This window comes from Pogoniulus pusillus, chromosome 2, assembly GCF_015220805.1.
Source record: "Pogoniulus pusillus isolate bPogPus1 chromosome 2, bPogPus1.pri, whole genome shotgun sequence".
NCBI classification, from domain to species: Eukaryota; Metazoa; Chordata; class Aves; order Piciformes; family Lybiidae; genus Pogoniulus; species Pogoniulus pusillus.
In genome coordinates, this window is record NC_087265.1 from 44,914,400 (window position 1) to 44,935,850 (window position 21,451).

General features: G+C 44.6%; 1 protein-coding gene across 8 annotated transcripts in view; it reads left to right on the forward strand.

Moving 5' to 3' along the window:
• Window positions 1–21,451, forward strand: part of LOC135186184 (sodium channel protein type 1 subunit alpha) — a 106,767-nt gene that overhangs the window by 5,642 nt on the left and 79,674 nt on the right. For 6 of the 8 annotated variants that reach the window (XM_064163726.1, XM_064163742.1, XM_064163701.1 and 3 more), the window contains exon 2: window positions 5,712–5,791. The exons of 1 other annotated variant lie outside the window; for it this stretch is intronic. The gene's annotated coding sequence lies outside the window, so the exon portion shown is untranslated. Of the gene's footprint in view, window positions 1–4,985; window positions 5,003–5,711; window positions 5,792–21,451 lie in introns of those variants that run through there. One more of the 8 variants, XM_064163709.1, reaches the window with a different exon arrangement.

Here is a 21,451-nt window from a genome sequence, read left to right on the forward strand (position 1 = left end):
GTATCCCTTCTGAGCAGGGCATGGAGCTTTGGGCATGTCGAAAGGTTGCTTCAGTCCATGCCCATTAAGATGATTGCTTCTTGGGCACTCAGAGTTAGAATTATAGAATCAGTCAGGGTTGGAGGGGGGACCACAAGGATCATCTAGTTCCAACCCCTCTGCCATTGGCAGGGACACCCTACCCTAGACTGTCAGCACACTTGCTGGAAGAGGTAGTCAAACGTTTCCAAAGCAAATGCAACAAGTGTCTTAGGCTTGCTTGGATTTAAAACTTATTTTACCACAGATAGAAGTGTTCTATTTGTTTAGAGACAGTAAAAAAGGCAAGTTGGATTTACTGGGGGGAGAGGGAAGGGAGACCATGTTTTATTTACTAACTTTCCATTTATTGGAGAAGTGGAGCAGCTCAGACTGAGAAATCAAAACCTTTTATCTTTTCTGCAAGAGAGGTGCATGGTCTAAATCTAAATCTTTAAAAATAACCCACTTTTTATTTAAAAATGAAGAGATTTAGCTCTCCATTAATTGGAAAGAAAATGCTATTCTGTTGATAAAGTCTTCTCTTGCAAACAGTGTATGAGGTGACAGTCTGGTTCAAGGAATCGCTGAAAGAGCTTGTTAAGATAACTGCAAACCCTACCAATCTTCCTGCCACTGTAAGCTGCTGGAGCTGAACTTGCTTGCCTGGTTATGGGAGTGTTACCAGGGAAGTCTGAGCCAGGAGAAGTGCTGTTTAAAAAAAACCATTCACTATTTTGTTAATATGATTTAAAGAAATCTTTGAATATCATTAAGTATCCTATGCTGAACTTCTAGTGAGGACCTTGTGGGACTTTTAGAATCATAGAATCAAGCAGGTTGGAAGAGACCTCCAAGATCAGCCAGTCCAACCTATCGTCCAGCCCTAGCCAATCAACTAGACCATGGCACTAAGTGCCTCACCCAGTCTTTGCTTCAACATCTCCAGGGACAGTGACTCCACCACCTCCCTGGGCAGCCACTTCCAATGCCAATCACTCTCTCTGGCAACAACCTCCTCCTAACATCCAGCCTAGACCTCCCGCGCCACAACTTGAGACTGTGGCCCCTTGTTTCTGTTGCTGGTTCCCTGGCAGAAGAGACCAAGCCCCACCTGGCTACAACCTCCCTTCAGGTAGCTGTGGACTGCAATGAGGTCACCCCTGAGCCTTCTCCAGGATAAAAAACCCCAGCTCCCTCAGCCTCTCCTCATAGGGTTTGTGTTCCAGGCCCCTCACCAGCTTTGTTGCCCTTCTCTGGACATGCTCAAGTATCTCAATATCTCTCTTGAATTGAGGAGCCCAGAACTGGACACAGTACTCAAGGTGTGGCCTGACCAGTGCTGAGTACAGGGGAAGAATAACCTCCCTTGTCCTACTGGCCACACTCTTCCTGATCCAGGCCAGGATGCTATTGGCTCTCCTGGCCACACTGCTGGCTCATGTTCAGCTACTATCTACCAGTACCCCCAGGTCCCTCTCTGCCTGACTGCTCTTGAACTGTTCTGTCCCCCAAAAAAACACAGAATTTAAAACCTCTGTGCTTTCATAATACATTAAGTTCAATCTGGGAGGAAACTTTGTGTCCTAAGTGGACAAAAATTGTAGGAACCTGAGGTATTTAGAAGATTTTTACCACTGTTTCTTGTTTAAGATAATCAGATTTCTAGTTTACTGTTTTCTCTTTTTTGTAGTGGTTATTTGATTTTGAAACTCGATGAGGCACTTAGTGCCATGGTCTAGTTGACTGAATGGAGCTGGGAGATAGGTTGGACTGGATGATCTTGGAGGTCTTTTCCATCCTGGTTGATTCTCTGATTCTATGAAATGCAGCATTTAAAGGAGTTATGCCTATAGCATAGCAAATATGTCCACTCCAGTGAAGGCTGGAGGAGCTCCTGTTAAAACCTCAAGCAGAGGAATAAATAACCTGCCTTTTAATCTGGTGATAAATGCATATTTATAAACACCAGGAAATTAATCATTTCCAGAAACATCCTCCGTGAACAGAAAGATTTCTGAGAATGATAAACTGCCATCAGCAATAGTATCTGAACACATTTAAGGAGGATCAAGGATGTTACTAGCACTACAAAGTATTTTGTCACCTACATATCCTCTTCATGACCCCAAAGAACTTTGCAAGCAAATAACAGGATATTAGGGTTGGAAGGGACCCAAGGAGATCATTGAGTCCAACCCTCCTGCCAGAGCAGGACTATACTATCTAACACAGATCACAAAGGAGCACATCCAGGCAAGCCTTGAAAATCTCCAGAGAAAGAGACTCCACAACCTCTCTGGGGAGTCTGTTCCAGTGCTCTGTGACCCTTACAGTAAAGAAGTTCCCCCTTGTGTTGAGGCAGAACCTCTGAAAAAATACAACTCAGATTTTACAATTATCCCTAAACAAGAATCAAATAGATGAAGAACATGTCACTAATAAATGGTTTATATACCAAACAGGAATCAAATAGACAAAGAGAACACACTCTAAGATGTGAGAGGCCTGGATCACAGCCCTATGAGAAGAGGCTGAGGGAGCTGAGGTTGTTTAGCCTAGAGAAGAGGAGGCTCAGGGGTAACCTCATTGCTGTCTACAACTACCTGAAGGGAGGCTGTAGCCAGGTGGGAGTTGGTCTCTTCTGTCAGGCAACCAGCAACAGAACAAGGGGAGACAGTCTCAAGTTGTGGCAGGGGAGGTCTAGGCTGGATGTTGTGAGGAAGTTTTTGTCAGAGAGAGTGATTGGAATTGGAATGGGCTGCCCAGGGAGGTGGTGGAGTTGCTGTCCCTGGAGGTGTCGAAGAAAAGCCTGGATGAGGCACTTAGTGCCATGGTCTAGTTGATTGGCTCGGGCTGGGTGCTAGATTGGAGTGGCTGATCTTTGAAATCTTTTCCAACCTGGATGGTTCTGTGATTCTAAGAGCATGTTAATAACAAATGGTTTATATACCTCAAGGTCACAGGATTAAATGTTGTTTGGGTAGGATGTACCTGCCTACCCTATTCAGCATGCTACCAGTAGTGCCAGCAGGAAAGTTGATTTTAAAACTATGATCATAGCAGCAGTGAAATATAAAGTCATGTTAAGGCTTTCCAAATCACTGCTCAGGTACATTCAAAGGACACAGGCTGTGTGGTTGCATCTAGCTCTGTCTTACCCTTGTATGTCAGCATTTGTATGTTGGTATTCAGATACCTTATGGTGTGCTTTAACTAAATGTTTGATGTCATAAAGTTGCACATTGCTTTTAGTCACTATTATTTGAAGGTAAAATAGCTTTTCATCACTAACATTTGAAGGTAAAATAGTTTTAAATACATGAGATTAGATTTTACCCTTTGAACAATTGCTCATAACATTCTGTATTGACTAGTGCTTAAAAATTAGGTGTTACACTAAGAGATTTGAAGTGCTTGTTGTAAAGGGCCAAGGATGTCAGGCCACCAACAGGCAGTGGAGAAATTCAGCTTCTCATTGCTTGGATCCAAGCAAGATTTAAGCAACCAAAAACTCACTATGCAAAATAGTTTAAAAGAACATGTCAGAATAATACTGGAATTGACTTCAGGGGATCATATTCATTACAGCTGCCTGGAGTCACTGAGTCACAGATTCATGTGTCAAGTGCCTGTAATTCCATAGGTGACAGCATTATTGTGGAAGGTATTCATCAGGCTTATTTCATTCTGTCTTTACCTGCCAAAATTTGGAAATACAATAAAAGTAATACGGTGTTATTTTGGCCCTTCTTTTGTCCACCTTTCCCCTTCCTAGTCACTGCCCCTTCCTTTCCTACCATCCCCTTTCCCACATGGCCATAATTAGAAGCCTTTGTGAGGACTATCCCAGCTCCACTTTCTGTTTGTTTGTTTTTTACTTGTCAAGAGAGCAAAATTAGCAATCTATGATGCTGCCTGCTTTAGTGCAGATGGAGGTTGATCCAATGCAGCTGCACTTTGTTGTATTAGCAGTTACTGTTCCTTAGCAGTCTGAATGTTTAAAAGGAGAGCTTTTTCACCTAGGTCTCAGATTTGGCTGAGCAGCTGTCATCTGAATGCACGGGAACGTATAGATCTGACGTGGCAGCCACGTACCAGGCTGTGTGATTGGCAATGCCAACGTCATATGACTCTGGCACTGACACCTTTCTCCTTTTTGTGATTGAGCCCATGACTAAAGATGTTTTATTCACCGCCACCACCACTACTCAGTGGGGAGGTGTAAAATGAAACAGAGGACAGGTAGCAATTTCAGTCGTGGCATATCAGAGGCTGACCTGGAAACGTTTCTGGTGCTTTCACAATGGACAGCCCTGATCCAAATGATTTCCTTCTCACTTTTCAGTGACCATACAAAGAAATTGAATGGAATTCAATGAAAACGTAGTCCTTTAACACTAGATTAGAAAATCTACATCTCGGCGCAGCCCTTACCTTTTGTTCCTTGCTGAAGGAAAACGGGGACGTAGATTTTAAGTCAGAAAACCTTTCACAGCCGGTTCGTTTCTTTGGCCAGTAGATGGGGATGTCTCTCAAGGCTTCTTGGCTTCTTTTTCCCCCCACCCTCTCATTCTTTTGTCACCCTTTATCTGTCTCCCTTCCTCTTTCTCCCATCCCTCTTATTTCTTCTTCTTCTTTTTTCCTCCCCCTCTTTTCTCCTTTATTTCCCCCTCCTCCCCCGCCGGCTATTTGCTGGTTTATATTCGGTCTCATAGAGTGAGGCTCGGAACAGGAAGGCGAGGAAGAAGCAGAGAGGATGCTGAATACTGCAGAGGGCGCTTTTTTCCCCCCACCTTTTTCTTCGCTTCCCAATAAGAATGCAGCAATTTCTAAATACTTGGCAGTCTTTTGGAACCGGGAATCTGAACGAGTTTATTAGAGAGCATTTCAAGCACTTCATCATTGCTATGTCTTGGGGGTGTGTGTGTGGGGGGTTATTTTTCTTTTCCTCATTATGCATTTGAAATTCATCTTTTATCAGGTAAGCCAGCAGGATGTTAAATCCTAGACCTTACTTTGTTTATCTGTCTGCATGGGGGTGTCTCCCCCCTCCCCCTTTCTTTTTTTTCCCTTATATCATGGTTTCTGGATGCTTGCTTGGTAGCTGTTGTTAAGCATATAAATAAGAAAGACAATTTAGTTCTGGTGGTTTGAAAAGAGGTTTAAATATCTGCAGTGAGGTCTTTTTTTGGCAGCTCAGCATTCTGTACCAGGATGGATTTCACTGGTCCTATATTTCTGGGGTGTGTTGCCAGTTTGTTGTGTACAGGGGGAAGGTGTTAAATTACCTTCAAGGTTTTGCCTATGAATTATCAAGGAGTTAACAGAGGTCATATCATGCATCATATGAAAACATATCCATTAAGGGCTAAAGGAAGTAATGCTGTAGTTAAAACCCTAGCACTGCAGGAGTGTACATTTTTCTTTCCCATGGAGAAGGCCTGCTTTAAGACTAAACAATTCAAACCACTGTTTTAGAATTACCAAGGGCAGCAAGAGCCCTCTCATATATTTTTCTCTTTCCTTCCTTTTTTTTTTTTTTTTCTTTTTTTTTTTTTTTTGGTTTATTTTCTTTTTTTTCTGATGAGGTACACTGCTAGGAGCTCTGACTTTGGTGCTGCTGGGGGCTGGTTGTAATGCAGTAGCTGTAACTCGGTTCATAATCTGAACCGTCTTGCTTTTTCGAACAGCACGAGACATTTTCCAGGTCGACACCGAGCTCTTGCCACGTCCTTTCTAAAATGGATTTCTGCTCTGCTTCTTGTCTGAGGTAGGTGCTGAAAAGACTCCCAGTTAAACTAATTCACCTGGGATTGGGCTGCCTGTTCCACCCCACACACGCAACCCCCCTACATCCCTGCTTTAATGAAGTTGCTATTAGTTGTTCTGCAGTAGTTAATAATGGATTGTTTTCTATGGCTATTGAAAGTCTGTTCAGTTCGATTTATTCCAGAAATGCTTGTTTGGTGGCTATGATGGCAAACTATACTGGCTGATGTTAGTGTTGGACACTTGAAGAGCACCTTCTTTTCTGTTGTATTTTTTTTTCAGGCTTAACCAATGTATTAATATAACGTATAGAAGAAAACAACAAAAAACCAAAACCCAACATATCTGTGCTAAAAATTACTCTGGGAATCTAATGTGAAATGATAAGCCCTGTGAGGAGAGGCTGAGGGAGCTGGGGTGGAGAAGAGGGGGCTCAGGGGTGATCTCATTGCTGTCTACAGCTACCTGAAGGGAGGTTGTAGCCGGGTGGGGCTTGGTCTCTTCTGCCAGGCAACCAGCAACAGAACAAGGGGACACAGTCTCAATTTGTGGCAGAGGAGGTCTAGGCTGGATGTTAAGAGGAAGTTGTTGACAGAGAGAGTGATTTGCCATTGGAATGGGCTGCCCAGGGAGATAGTGGAGTTGCTGTCCCTGGAGGTGTTGAAGCAAAGCCTGGATGGGGCACTCAGTGCCATGGTCTGGTTGACTGGATAGGGCTGGGTGCTAGGTTGGCCTGGCTGATCTTGGAGGTCTCTTCCAACCTGCTTGATTCTATGATTCTATTCTGTGCCATCACAAAGACACAGTAGGTGAAGAATACCATTAGGCTATTTTTAGGATGATGTTTTAGAGCACTTAGGAGACCAAATTGCTCAAAGAGAAAAAAAAAATCATAAACTTGAAGTATTCTAAAATGGAAAAATAAAACCACCTTTGGGTAAATGTTATCCATTACAAGCTACAACTGATCTTCCTGACCAATCCTAGCATTGCAGGGAGATGGGGAACATCAAGCAAGTGGTTCAGGATATTGCTCCTAACATTGAGTGTTTCTAGCAGATGTTACCTCCATTTCTCTAGTTGTAGATGTATTCTTTGTAGAGTTTCTATGCAGGGCAACAATATAAAAGTTGGATCGAAACAACTGAAAGTTTGGTTTGAGTGAAGTTATTAGTTAAATGACAAATGCAGGCTCAGAAATTGTTACCCTTGCCATGGTGGAGTTTTTAATCAATATTAGTACCATTTATTTTAAATATTGAAATAACAAAGCACTCTGATGTCTTACTGAACATGTGTGTTTTGGGTGTCTTCAGGCTTCCTGCATTCATTGATTAGTGTGTCAGCATTTCTGTCTCTTCCATTTCCACCAGTGTGTTTTGTTCCAAGCCCCTTTTCAGGATCTTATAATGTGCTCTGACAAAAATTGATTTTCTGCCATTGGAATGAGCTGCCCAGGGAGGTGGTGGAGTCACCATCCCTGGAGGTGTTCAAGCAAAGCCTGGATGAGGCACTTACTGCCATGGTCTAGTTGACTGGCTAGGGCTGGGTGTTAGGTTGGACTGGCTGATCTTGAAGGTCTCTTCCAACCTGCTTGATTCTGTGATCGTTTTTCACTTGTTAGGAAAATTCTGGGTAGCACAACTTCTCTGCAGTACTAACTGTCTTGCAAAACCTCCATTTCTGATTCTGCCACCACAGCATTTATTGTTTGCATTTATCAGTCCCGGAAACTCTCTCTCTCTCCCTCCTTCCTTTTTGTGCCAGGAAATTCTCATTACGTTGCTTTTTCTGAATGCAAGCTCCCATTGCTTTCAGTCTCAGTGGTATTCAGTGCATATCTAACCATCTTGCCAGTGCTCTATTTTAAAGTGTTGCCATCCTTCCTTTTATTCATTTCCTTCTTTTTTTCCACAAGTCTCTGAGAAATAGAAAAGGACATAACCCTTCTATTTCTGGTCTCAGAAACATCCAGCTCACATTGTGCTTTCAAGCTTTCTCCCATCTCATGTCCTCTATCTTGGTCATGGATTTTAGTACCTTGCAAACATGCAAATTTAACTTTTTCTCCTTTCTCCTATCTCTCTTGCTAATTCTCACGTCCTCTATCTTGGTGTGGTGGTTTGGGTGTTACCTGTTCCCCCACACTTAAGAAAATCACCCAGACTAGACTTAGCCAAGCTGGAAATTGAAGAATGAAGCTGTATTTATAGTTTAGCACAATATATAAGGAGATATTTCCAATATATACAGAAATATACAAGTTAAATAGTAATACAGAAACACAACAGCCCTCCCAAAAACCCAAGTCCCCAGGAGGGGCTCCCAACCACCATTCTACCTTCTCCCCACCCCTCTACCTTATCCCAGACTTTGCTTTATGTTCAAAGTGAGCTTGGAGGGTTGGCCAGGGGAGTTAGGAAGTAGAAGGATTAGCCAGACAGCAAGTTAGGGAGAGGTTCATGCAGCTCCAAGAGCCAGAGAGAGACTCTGTATTATCTGTATTTATGTTCTTGTTCTTATCCATCTCAGCAAGCCTAAGAGTGCAGTCGACATCCCCACTGTTTCGTTTTCACAGCCTATCATCTAATTCTTCTCACCAAAACATTGTAGCTAGCTTCAAACTGGCACACTTGGTAATGTATTTCAGTACCTTGTAAACATGCAAATCAATCTTTTTCTTCCTACTCCTTAACCAGATTCTCTAATTTGCTTCCAACATTGATTCTTCTAAATGACTTCATGACACTGTTCAAAACACCAAAGGGCACGCTTTTGTTAATACAGGATCAGGATCATAAGATGTTAGGGGTTGGAAGTGATCCAAGTTGATCCTCAAGTCCAATCCCCCCTGCCAGAGCAGGACAATACTATCTAACACAGATCACAGAGGAACACAGCCCAACAGGCCTTGAAAATATCCAGAGAATGAGACTCCACAACCTCTCTGGGGAGCCTGTTCCAGTGCTCTGTGACCCTTACAGTAAAGAAGTTCCCCCTTGTGTTGAGGTGAAACCTCTTATGCTGCAACTTACACCCATTGCTCCTTGTCCTATCCCAGGAACCAAGTGAGCAGAGCCTGTCCCCTCCCTCTTGGCCAGCCTTCAGATACTTATAAACATTTCTCAAATCCCCTTTAAGTCTTCTCTTTTTCAGTCTAAAAAGCCCCAGGTCCCTCAGCCTCTCATAAGCCATGCCCTCCAGTCCCCTAATCATCCTCCTAGCCCTCTGCTGGGCCCTCTCCAGCGCAATACAACACAACAATAAACAAACCTCCAAACACTGTCAAGGTCAGAAAGGAAGATTTAGGAATAAAGGTAGAGGCTTGTGTTAGTCAGGCTTTATTTAAGAGTGGCATTGGTCAAAGATGACTAAACTAAGCAGCAGCTACAGGATTCTTTTAAATTGAGGTAATGCATCTGAAGGAAGCTTTCAAATGCTTATTTAAGTGCATTTTAAGTCAATACCTTGACTGCATTCCAGATGGAAGCCTGCAACACTTTCATCCTCTCATCCCTCCCTGGACTCCATTTGCTACTTACTCTTTAATGGTATTTCCTTCAGAGTGAGTTCTTTCATTTTCTTCAATGATTTAAAGTATCTAACCATTTTGTTTCAAATTATTGTTGAACTTAGGTGCCAAGAGGAAATTATTTCTGAGGCAGACTACAGGTGCTGCTAGGAATTTCTCAGCAGGGCTCTTTCAGCAGCTTTTCAGGAATCTGGGAGTAGGTCTACAGGAGAAATAGAAGGGAAAGAGGCTTGTGGATCTGCATCTAGTTCTGGAGTCTCCATTACAAAAGGGATGTGGATGTGCTGGAGTGTGTCCAGAGAAGGGCCACGGAGATGACCAGAGGGCTGCAGCAGCTCTGCTATGAGGACAGACTGAAAGAGTTGGGGCTGTTCAGTCTGCAAAAGAGGAGGCTCTGAAGTGACCTTATTGTGGCCTTCCAGGATCTGAAGGGGACCTACAAAAAAGATGGGGAGGGACTTTTTAGGCTCTCAGGGAGTGACAGGACAAGGGGGAATGGAGCAAAGCTGGAGATGGGCAAGTTCTGAGTGGACATGAGGAGGAAGCTGTTGAGCATGAGAGTGGTGAGAGGCTGGAATGGGTTGTCCAGGGAGGTGGTTGAGGCCCCATCGCTGGAGGTGTTTAAGGCCAGGCTGGATGAGGCTGTGTGCAGCCTGCTCTAGGGTAGGGTGTCCTTGGCCATGGCCGGGGGGTTGGAACCAGATGATCCTTGTGGTCCTTTCCAACCCTGACTGATTCCATGAATCTATGATCACTAAAAGATGAATACTGGAGATTAATTCAGTTATTTACATCCATGGATAGGACAGGAAGTGAAAATGGAAGAAACAAACTCATCCAAATGGGATACAGGGATAAACTTTTTAATGGAGTGGATAGTGAAGAGCTGCAGTTGAGTGTCAAAGGGTTCTGTGAAATTTGTCATGAAGGTCTGTAGAAGAGGTTAGATAAAACACCTGCTGGGAAATAGAATCATAGAATGAGAGAATCAGTCAGGGTTGGAAGGGACCACAAGGATCATCCAGTTCCACCCCCCCTGCCATGGCCAGGGACACCCTACACTAGAGCAGGCTGGCCACAGTCTCATGCAGCCTGGCCTTAAACACCTCTAGGGATGGGGTGTCAACTACCTCCTTGGGCACCCCTTCCAGGCTCTCACCACTCTCATGGGGAGGAACTTTCTCCTCACATCTCGTCTGAGGACGTGGTGTATAGGTATAAGTTGGTGGTGTATAGGTATAAATAGGTATAACTTTGCTTTGGCAGCAAGATGAACTAGATGGCCTCCGAGCACTCTTTCCAACCCAATCTCTCTATGAGTCTGTAGAACTAAGTAGATAGCTGAAGCACAACAGACTTCAAGCAAAGTATATGTACAAGTGATACGGGTTTCAAAACAGATCTCCTAGAAGCTATCCTCATTAGGATCATCTTGAAGTATACAAGCATCCCTTCACAACATTTGTCCTCTGCAACACATCAAAGATATCTAGAAAGAAGAGGAAATGTTTCCTTAAAAGTTATTGAGATTCTTAGTGTCTCTTTTAGATTAAGTAGGCTTTGCTGGGGAATTGTAGCCAGTATATGAATAAAAAAGGGGTAGAAAAAGGAAATGTGGCAAGTCTGATCGACCTTTGATTATTGTCAGGAGAATATCATACATATAATTAAAAAGATTTTTAAGTTGATAGTTTAGTAGAGTGAAGTAGGACACTGATTAACTGAAGTGAGTGCACCATGTTTTATGTTAATGATCAGTATTTTTCACAGCTGAGAAACCCAGCCTGATAAATTTATTTTCTCAAATGGAAGCTTAAATAATGTCATATGTGTGTCACTTGAAATGTGCAGTGGTGGAAAGAGAACTTTCCACAGCTCCATACTGGCTGCTTGATTGAAAAAGAGGTCTTCCAAACATTTTTTCTCTTACTTTTTCTTAACATTTGGATTGCATAGCTAATGTTTATCCAGAAACCTTAGAATCATAGAGTCCACCAGGTTGGAAGAGACCTCCAAGATCATCCAGGCCAACCTGTCACTTAACCTTTCCAATCAACTAGACCATGGCACTAAGTGCCTCATCCAGGCTTTGCTTAAACACCTCCAGGGATGGCGACTCCACCACCTCCCTGGGCAGCCCATTCCAATGCCAATCACTCTCTCTGTGAAGAACTTTGTCCTAATATCAACCATATAACTCCTATGTGGATTATTCTGAGTGCAAATCAGCAGAAGCAAATGCTGCTACCTCTCATTTTACCGTGGCTATAATAATGCAGCTGTAGTAGACCTCTGTTCAGCATTGAATCATTTCACTCTCTCTGGCAAGAACTTCCTTCTAACATCCAGCCTAGACCTCCCCTGCCACAACTTCAGACTGTGTCCCCTTGTTCTGCTGCTGATTGCCTGGCAGAAGAGACCAACCCCCACCTGGCTACAGCCTCCCTTCAGGTAGCTGTTGGAAGCAATGAGGTCACCCCTGAGCCTCCTGTTCTCCAGGCTAAACACCCCCAGCTCACATCCAGAGCATAGTATTCCTTATCCACTGAACAGTCTGCCCATTGAAGCCAATGCATTAATCAACAGTAAGATATGCTCCTGGATCTGGGGACACAATCACCTCACTTGTTAAAAAGAGCTGACTCTAGTCCAATTCTCACTTAGCTTATTTAGCAGTATCCCAGAGAGTTTGGGGCATGAATCTAGAGTTAGGTCAACTGAGAATGCATTTCCTTTCAACAGGATGAATACATCCACCAAGTTTATAAGGACAAGACTGTTTGCAGACAGAGGGTATCTCAATGCCAGTTAGTCTAGGCATAGAGCCAAAATGACTAAGCAAAATTCTTTGTAATACCTGGCTCATTTTCCTTAGAGCACAGATTTTTGTTTCAGACATAGATTTTATTAATTCAGAGGAGTAGATTTATGATTCATTTTAATATGAGACAATATGAACTCCCAACAACATAGTTACGGGTTGTCCTTTATGGTCTATCTCTGCCAGTGTGTGTGTAAAATGAAAGTAAGTTGAGGTGATGACAAAAATATTGATATATGCATGAGCCAGCAGTGTGCCCAGGTGGCCAGGAGAGACAATGGCGTCCTGGAACAGTGTGGCCAGTAGGACAAGGGAGGTTATTCTGCCACTGTACTCAGTATTGGCCAGACCACATCTTGAGTGCTGTGTCCAGTTCTGGACCCCTCAATTCAAGAGAGATGTTGAGATACTGGAATGTGTCCAAATAAAGGAGATAAAGCTGTTGAAAGGCCTGGAACACAGCCCTGTGAGGAGAGGCTGAGGGAGCTGGGGTCGGGAGAAGAGCAGCCTCAGGGGTGACCTCATTACTGTCTACAACTACCTGAAGGGAGGCTGTAGCCAGGTGGGGTTGGTCTCTTCTGCCAGGCAATCAGCAACAGAACAAGGATACAGTCTCAGGTTGTGCTGGGAGAGGTCTAGGCTGGATGTCAGGAGGAAGTTGTTGACAGAGAGAGTGATTGGCATTGGAATGGATTGCCCAAGGAGGTGGTGAAGTCACTGTCCCTGGATGTGTTCCTGCAAAGCCTGGATGAGGCACTTAGTGCCATGGTCTAGTTGACTGGCTAGGGCTGGGTGCTAGGTTAGACTGGATGATCTTGGAGGTCTCTTCCCATCTGGTCAATTCTGTGATTCTGTGAATTGAGATGTAATCACAGGATTACAATTGACATGTCTGTAAATGAGAACTGGACAAGAAGACTAATTCTGGTAAGGTGGTAACTAAACACCAAATTAGTGGATGGATTTTGATGAACTGTTGGAAATAACCAGGTGATCTCCTGGAGTAGATGGGAGCAATAAAAGGAAGCAGTTCTCTTTGACCATTTTGATAAAAGCCCTGTGTGAGAGACAGCTTAAATGACTCGGACCAAGGCCAAAGATTAAGCTAGAAGTTAATAGGAAATTCAGAGTGGTAGTAATGAAAGGGTGTTTTACTATTCCTGCTTTTGGTTTCATCTCTTTTAGCTTGTTAAAGTAAAGCATAACTCTATCAAGGACTTCTGCAAAGTCTCTGTGTCACTTGCATCAAATATTGCTTCCCTGACTGACTTGCTTCAGCTGCTGTTTTTACTTAATGATGAATTGTGCACTAGTGTCAGAAGTATAAAGCTTTGGGATAAATCTGTGACAAGTGTGGGAATGTGCAGTGGTGCTGGGATTTTAGGAAGGCTTCTGAACCACAGGTGCCACCTGTGGTTCAGGTACTCTTGCCTAGGAATTGTGCCAGAAGAGCTTATTAAGGCAACATGTAACTTACAGGGAGCACACATCACAGCTCCAAAAGAAGAGGGATATGGACAAGTTAGAATCATAGAATCAGTCAGGGCTGGAAGGGACCACAAGGATCAGCCAGTTCCAAGTCCTCCTGCCATAGGCAGGGACACCCTACTCGAGAGCAGGCTGCCCACACACAGCCTCATCCAGCCATGGGGCCTCAACCACCTCCCTGGGCAACCCATTTCAGCCTCTCACTACTCTCATGCTCAACAACTTCCTCCTCATGACCAGTCTGAGTCTCCTCATCTCCAGCTTTGCTCCATTCCCCCTTGTCCTGTCACTCCCTGAGAGCCTAAAAAGTCCCTCCCCAGCTTTTTTGTAGGCCCCCTTCAGATTCTGGAAGGCCACAAGAAGGTCACCTGAGAGCCTTCTCTTGTCCAGCCTGTACAGCCCCAACTCTTTCAGTCTGTCCTCATAGCAGAGCTGCTGCAGCCCTCTAGTCATCTCCGTGGCCCTTCTCTGGACACGCTTCAGCATCTCCACATCCTTGTGATGAAGGCTCCAGAACTGGATGCAGTACTCCAGGTGGGGTCTTCCCCCAGGAGAGGGGGAGAATCTCCTCCCTCCACCTGCTGGCCACACTTCTCCTGATGCAGCCCAGGATCTGGTTGGCTTTCTGGGCTGCAGGTGCATACTGCTGGCTCGTGTTGAACTTCTCATCCACCAGCACCCCAAAGTCCCTCTCCTCAGGGCTGCTCAGAGGTCAGCTGAGAGAATTTCATGAGATTCAATAAGGCAAAGTGCAAGGTCTTGCACCTAGGTCAGGCCAATCCTTCATAACACTACAGGCTGGGTTATGATGAAACTGGGAGCAGCCCCAAAGAAAAAGATTTGGGGGGACTGGTGGACAAGAAGCTGGACATGAGCCAACAATGTGCACTTGCAGACCCAAAGGCAAATTGCATCCTGTGCTGCATCAGAAGAAGCATGGCCAGCAGGTGGGGAGATGTTATTCTGTCATTGTGCTGTGGTGAAACCTCACCTGGAGTACTGTGTCCAGCTCTGGGGCCTTCAGCACAAAAGAGATGTGGACCTTCTGGAGCAGGTCCAGAGGAAGACAAAAAAATTATTAGAGGGCTGGAGCACCTCTCCTGAGAAGAATTATAGAATTGGGGCTGTTCAGCCTGCAGAGAAGGCTCCAGGGACACCTTACAGCTGTATTTCAGTATCTGAAGAGAACCTGGAGGAAGGCTGGGGAAGGACTGTTTAGAAGGGCTTGTAGCAACAGGACAAGGGGCAGTGGTTTCAAACCGGAGCATAGTGGATTTAGGTTGGACATAAAGAGGAGGTTCTTTACAGTAAGAGTGTTAAAATACTGGAACAGGTCACCCAGGGATGTGATTGAAGCCTCATCCCTGGAGACATTCAAGATCAGAATTCATGTGGCCCTGGGCAACCTGATCTAGTTTGAGGTGTCCCTGCTCACTGCAGGGGAGTTGGACAAGATGAGAGTCCCTTTCAACCCTGTGCAATCTGTGACTCTGTGACACTAGTTCAACATGCTTGCTTGTTAGAGTACTAGCAGAAATACTTCAGAGATTTTAGTCACAAGGACTTTATCTGACATCCAAAGGAACATATTAACTATGCTGCCTTTAAGGCACTGCCAGATCTCAAGACTGCTGTTATGTGTGTGCATGTCTCAACACAAGACTGAGGTACGGTGGCCTCATGCATGTTCACTTCATGAGAACTTGCCAGAACTGTATTAACTAACACTGTTAATCCAAATTGCGTTGAAATTCAGTTCAAAACTAGCAAGGGAATAGGTTGTTGACTTAGCTTATGATACCCCCCTTTAAATCAGAGCAGTGGGGCTGTTGCTGCCTGCTCTCTGCACAAGCATGTGCCCATACATGCATGGAGGGCAGAGTGAGTGGAAGCACAAGGATAAAGTATCAAAACTTCTGTCTAATGTTTAATTGGAGAAAGCTGAGATGCAACTTATAGAATCATAGAATGGTTTAGGTTGGAAGAGACCTCAAAGCTCATCCAGTTCCAACCCCCTGACATAGGCAGGGACACCTCCCACTAGAACAGGTTGCTCAAGGCCTCATCCAACTTAGTGTTGAACACTTCCAAGGAGGGAGTATCCACAACCTCCCTGGGCAATCTGTTCCAGAGTTTCACCACCTTCACTGTAAAGAACTTCTTCTTAACATCTGGTTTAAATCTCCCCTCTTTTCCAGTTTAAACCCATTGCCCCTCATCCTGTCATTACAAGACCTTGTCAATAGTCCCTCCCCATCCTTCTGTAGGCCCCTTTCAGATACTGGAAGGCCACTATAAGGTCTGCTTGAATCCTTCTCTTCTCCAGACTGAGGAGTCCCAGATATCATGGCCTGTCCTCATAGCAGAGGTGCTCCAGCCCTCTGAGCATCTTCTACCTTTCATATGGTGTCTTGACTTCCCATTCAGTAAAAAAAAAGAAAGTATTTACAAGTTTCTACAGTTTTGAGTGGTTTATCACTTCATAGAAGTCCCAACGCCAGCAATCATTATGGTTTCCCTAATTACATTTGACTTGGGTCAAATGTGACTTTATTGTGACCTAATGTCCTAATTGTGACCTAATTACATTGTGACTTGTGTCCACTATCTTGGGTGTTAAATATATGTGGTGGTAGGATTGTTTGTTCATCTAACTCACTCCTGGACCCACAACAGGAGGAGGAGAGTGAGGATTGAACTGATCTAGCAGGATTTATGCCCTATAAGGACAATATATTCCTATTATCCTCGCATCTGATTTCTCAACTCAGAGAACCTTGAGCATGAAATTGCTGCTTGCCATTCTCTCTGTTTGCAGAAAAAAATCACACATAACTGAAACTGCCAGAAAGTTTTGAGAGTGTAAGTGCTTTTTGTCATCACATCTTTAATGTTTCTGGCTGAGATGCCACATTCCTGAATGCTGTTAATGTGGTGAAGCACATCACTGATTTAGTTGGGGCAATTATCGAGGCAGGAGTTATAAAATATGTAGATAATTTTTATTTCCAGCAAGCCCTGCCCACAACTATATACTAATTAGTTAAATTTGGGTTCTAATTCAGTCAGGAAAATCTTCACAAGGATGTTTATGAGCAATTCCTTCATTTAGGAGAATAAGAAGAATTGGAAAAGTTTAGCCACAAAATGGCTTTGCCTCACTTACAAATCTTAGAATCAACCAGGTTGGAAGAGACCTCCAAGATCAGCCAGGCCAACCTAGCAACAGCCCTATCCAGTCAACTAGACCATGGCACTAAGTCCCTCACCCAGGCTTTGCTTCAACACCTCTAGGCATGGCAACTCCACCTCCCTGGGCAGCCCATTCCAATGCCAATCACTCTCTCTGCCAACAAGTTCCTCACAACATCCAGCCTAGACCTCCCCTGGCACAACTTGAGACTGTGTCCCCTTGTTCTGTTGCTGGTTGCCTGGGAGAAGAGACCAACCCCACCTGGCTACAGCCTCCCTTCAGGTAGTTGTAGACAGCAATGAGGTCAGCCCTGAGCCTCCTTTTCTCCAGGCTGCACAACCCCAGCTCCCTCAGCCTCTCCTGTTTGTGCTCCAAGCCCCTCACCAGCTTTGTTGCCCTTCTCTGGACATGTTCCAGCACCTCAACATCTCTCATGAATTGAGGGGACCAGAACTGGACACAAATGGGCAGCCTGGAGCCCTAGGGAACGTCTGTGCTACTCACTGTGGTGCAGTAGAAATTTCAAGATAGTCCCTGGCTCCTTTGTGGCAGTGCTGGAACTTCTCAGCCATTGAGAAGCTCCCAGATCTTCCCAGGGTGCTGGGAAAGAGGCAGATGATCTCTGACCTGGTCCTAGTTCCTCTAGGCATGGAGGCTTGCAGAGGTGCAGGCAGATCTCTTGCAGATGTGCAGAGAGCATCATGTCAATGGCACTTCTTGCCACGTCGTGAGGCACTTAAATGCCTTCTCCTGGGAAACTTGAGGCACTTAAGTTTCTAGGTATTTCAAACCCAAAACATCAGGACTAAGCTGATCTGAAGCATGATGCAGAGCAGAACACGTTGTCCAAGAGCAGTGAGGCAGAAGCAGCAAGGCAGAGGCAGCACAACTGCTTGCAACTTAGCTCAATTGATATTATTTGCCTGAGTGCAAAGGCTCCTTTGGCCACAGAGGTTCACCTATCAAAATGGCATTTGCAAACCTGACCATACGAGGTGACCCCAGGGCTTGCTCACCTTTATTTGGGCAAGACACCAACAAGTACCTAAACACCTCTGGGTACCTGTTTATCACTTCGGGAGGGGACATAATGGTCCAAGCCTTTGTTTTCCTCCCACGCTTGTTTTCCCCATCAGCAGAAGTGTGCTGCAAGCCAGGACATCTAATAGGCCTGTTAGCCTTCCAGGACAATCACAAAGGTCATAATCTTCATAGTATCATAGTATCATATCATAGTATCATCAGGGTTGGAAGAGACCTCACAGATCATCAAGTCCAACCCTTTACCACAGAGCTCTTTGGCTTTGTTTGCTCTGCAAATCTGACATCATTCCTGGGTATGGAGCGATCTGCTTTCCATCAGCTTATACTTCTTGTTTCCCAAGTGTGGTAATATGCCAAAAGTAGAACTTAAATCTTGTCTTAAATTCAATTTTATCATAATGTAAAATGAATCAGTAGCATTATGTAATTTACACTGCATAGCCTGCATTGTTTTGGTGATGGTGGGTTTTTTTCTAGCTGAGGAAAAGTGCTATTATGCTTGCTAAGGTAAATGGAAGCAGATGTTTCAGACATTGTTTAAGGAAATTAATGGTGAATTAGTAATGTAGATTGACAATAGAGTGAGTCCCTGCTCTGATCAAATGAAAGGAAGCAGAAAGATTTCTGCTCTCTACTGCAGTCATTTGCTGCACAAGAGACACTGCAGGAGCACAGTAAGCACTAGATTCATTCAGCTTGGTAGCAGTCCAGTAGTTCTAGCCTTTTAAATGTATTTGCTCAGCTGGAGTAGTAATGCAGATGCACTGTGACTTGTCCCATTAAAATACTTTTTTCTTTCTATGGAACTGCATAAATAATTTTGGGTTTGTTTTTTTTTTTCAGCTTTCTAAAATAGAACTTGCTTGGTTGTAGTTAATGGAATTAAACCAGCTAAGCAGTAAGCAGAAGTAAACTATTTAATCTCCTGCTAGGCCTAGTAGCTATGTTTTTGTTTAGAGATTCATTAAGCTAAATTTTAAAATGCAATGGAAACAGCAATGTCAACAATGCATACATACATAACTAATACTTATCATCTGCTTTTCTTATTTACTCTAATCAAGGGATGAGGACAGGACTGAGACTCTAGGTATCAGAGGGAATTCGGGCTGTTCAATCTGGAGAAGAGGAGGCCCTGAAGTGACCTTCTTGTGGCCTTCCAGGATCTGAAAGGGGCCTACAAAAAAGCTGGGGAGGGACTTTTTAGGCTCCCAGGGAGTGACAGGACTAGGGGGAATGGAGCAAAGCTGGAGATGGGCAAGTTCTGAGTGGACATGAGGAGGAAGTTGTTGAGCATGAGAGTGGTGAGAGCCTGGAATGGGTTGCCCAGGGAGGTGGTTGAGTACCCATTGCTGGAGGTGTTTAAGGCCAGGCTGGATGAGGCTGTGTGCAGCCTGCTCTAGGGTAGGGTGTCCATGCCCATGGCAGGGGGATTTGAACTAGATGATCCTTGTGGTCCCTTCCAACCCTGACTGGTTCTATGAAAAGGGCTGCAGCTACACAGAAGTCTGCTTTAACTGAAGCAGAGAATATATCATAGTATCATAGAATCAACCAGGTTGGAAGAGACCTCTAAGATCATCCAGTCCAAAACAGCCCTATCCAATCAACTAGACCGTGGCACTAAATGCCTCATCCAGGCTTTGCTTGAACACCTCCAGAGACAGCGACTCCACCACCTCCCTGGGCAGCCCATTCCAATGCCAATCACTCTCTCTGACAACAACTTCCTCCTAACATCCAGCCTAGACCTCCCATGGCACAACTTGAGACTGTGTCCCCTTGTTCTGTTGTTGCTTGCCTGGCAGAAGAGACCAACCCTCACCTGGCTACAGCCTCCCTTCAGATAGCTGTAGACAGCAATGAGGTCAACCCTGAGTCCTAGTACAGATGGATCACAGGGAGGTTTCTTGTTAGTTATTTCATTTGGCCAAGTCTGAATTCTCATTTGGTTTGGTTTTGTTATGTTTTCAAAACTGAGGCTCGTGGGTTTTTTCCTGAATTGAAGAAAATGATTTGGAGTGAAAAATAGAACTAAATTCTCTTTCCTCATAGCTATTCCTATTTTTTTTTCTTCTGAGCTCTGAAAACACATCCAGCAATTTTGAACTGACTCTTTTCAAGAGAATTTATGAGATATAACAGGAAAATAGGTCTAGGGGCAGGGAGCAGAAGCCATGACTGCCTTCCAAAATGAAAGCTTACTGTTAAGATGCCAAGTTCATGTTTTCTTACTGGCTTTCTTTCTGTCCCATTAATCTTGATTTCATTCCTGCATAGTGATGGCAGAGCACTGCAAAGAGAGATGGTCTGTTGCCCATGGGATTTGCTGATTGATAGAAAATCTGGCTCTCAGTTCTCTGGAGTTAATGAGGGAGTTTAACGTAGATACTCATGCACTGAGACATAAGCTAAGCAACAGTTATATATCACAGTACAGAACACAGGTGTTTGCTATATTTCCTATCTCAGTCTGTTCTGCTTTCTGGCTGTTGTTTGGCCTGGATTGGGGTACTAAAATCCCTCACAAATGGCATAGCAACTGTGCCTGTTTTCAGCTCTGTGGCAAACTATGTACTCATTCTCTCCCCTCATCGCTTCTCTTCTGTGACACCTTTCCTGTGCTAGTAACCTTGGTGTGTACCAGGTTAGACACTGGCAATATCTAACTGCAAAGTAGAGACTTTCACTTGAGTTGTATGCTATGTATACAAAAAAGGACCTGGGGGGGTACTGGTAAAGAGTAGCTGAACATGAGCCAGCAGTGTGCCCAGGTGGCGAGGAGAGCTAATGGCATCCTGGCCCAGATCAGGAACAGTGTGGCCAGTAGGATGAGGGAGGTTATTCTTCTTGTGTACTCAGCACTGGTCACACCACACCTTGAGTCCTGTGTTCAGTTCTGGGCCACTCAATTCAAGAGGGATGTTGAGATACTGGAACGTGTCCAGAGAAGGGCAATGAAGCTGATGAGGGGCCTGGAATGCAGCCCTGTGAGGAGAGGCTGAGTAGGCTGAGGGTGTTTAGCCTGGAGAAGAGGAGGCTCAGGGGTGACCTCATTGCTGTCTGCAACTACCTGAAGGGAGACTGTAGCCAGGTAGGGGTTGGTCTCTTCTCCCAGACAACCAGCAACGGAACAAGGGGACACAGTCTCAAGTTGTGGCAGGGGAGGTCTAGGCTGGATGTTGTGAGGAAGTTGTTGTCAGAGAGAGTGATTGGCATTGGAATGGGCTGCCCAGGGAGGTGGAGTTGCCATCCCTGGAGGTGTTCAATAGAAAACTCAAAAAGAATCATAGAATCAAGCAGGTTGGAAGAGACCTCCAACAACATTCAGCCCAACCTAGCACCCAGCCCTAGCCAGTCAACCAGAACATGGCATTAAGTGCCTCATCCAGGCTTTGCTTCAGCACCTCCAGGGACAGTGACTCCACCACCTCCCTGGGCAGCCCATTCCAATGCCAATCACTCTCTCTGGCAAGAACTTCCTCCTTATATCCAGCCTAGATCTCCCCTGGCACAATTTGAGACTGTGTCCCCTTGTTCTCTTGCTGGCTGCCTGGGAGAGGAGACCATGTGTAGTTGATAA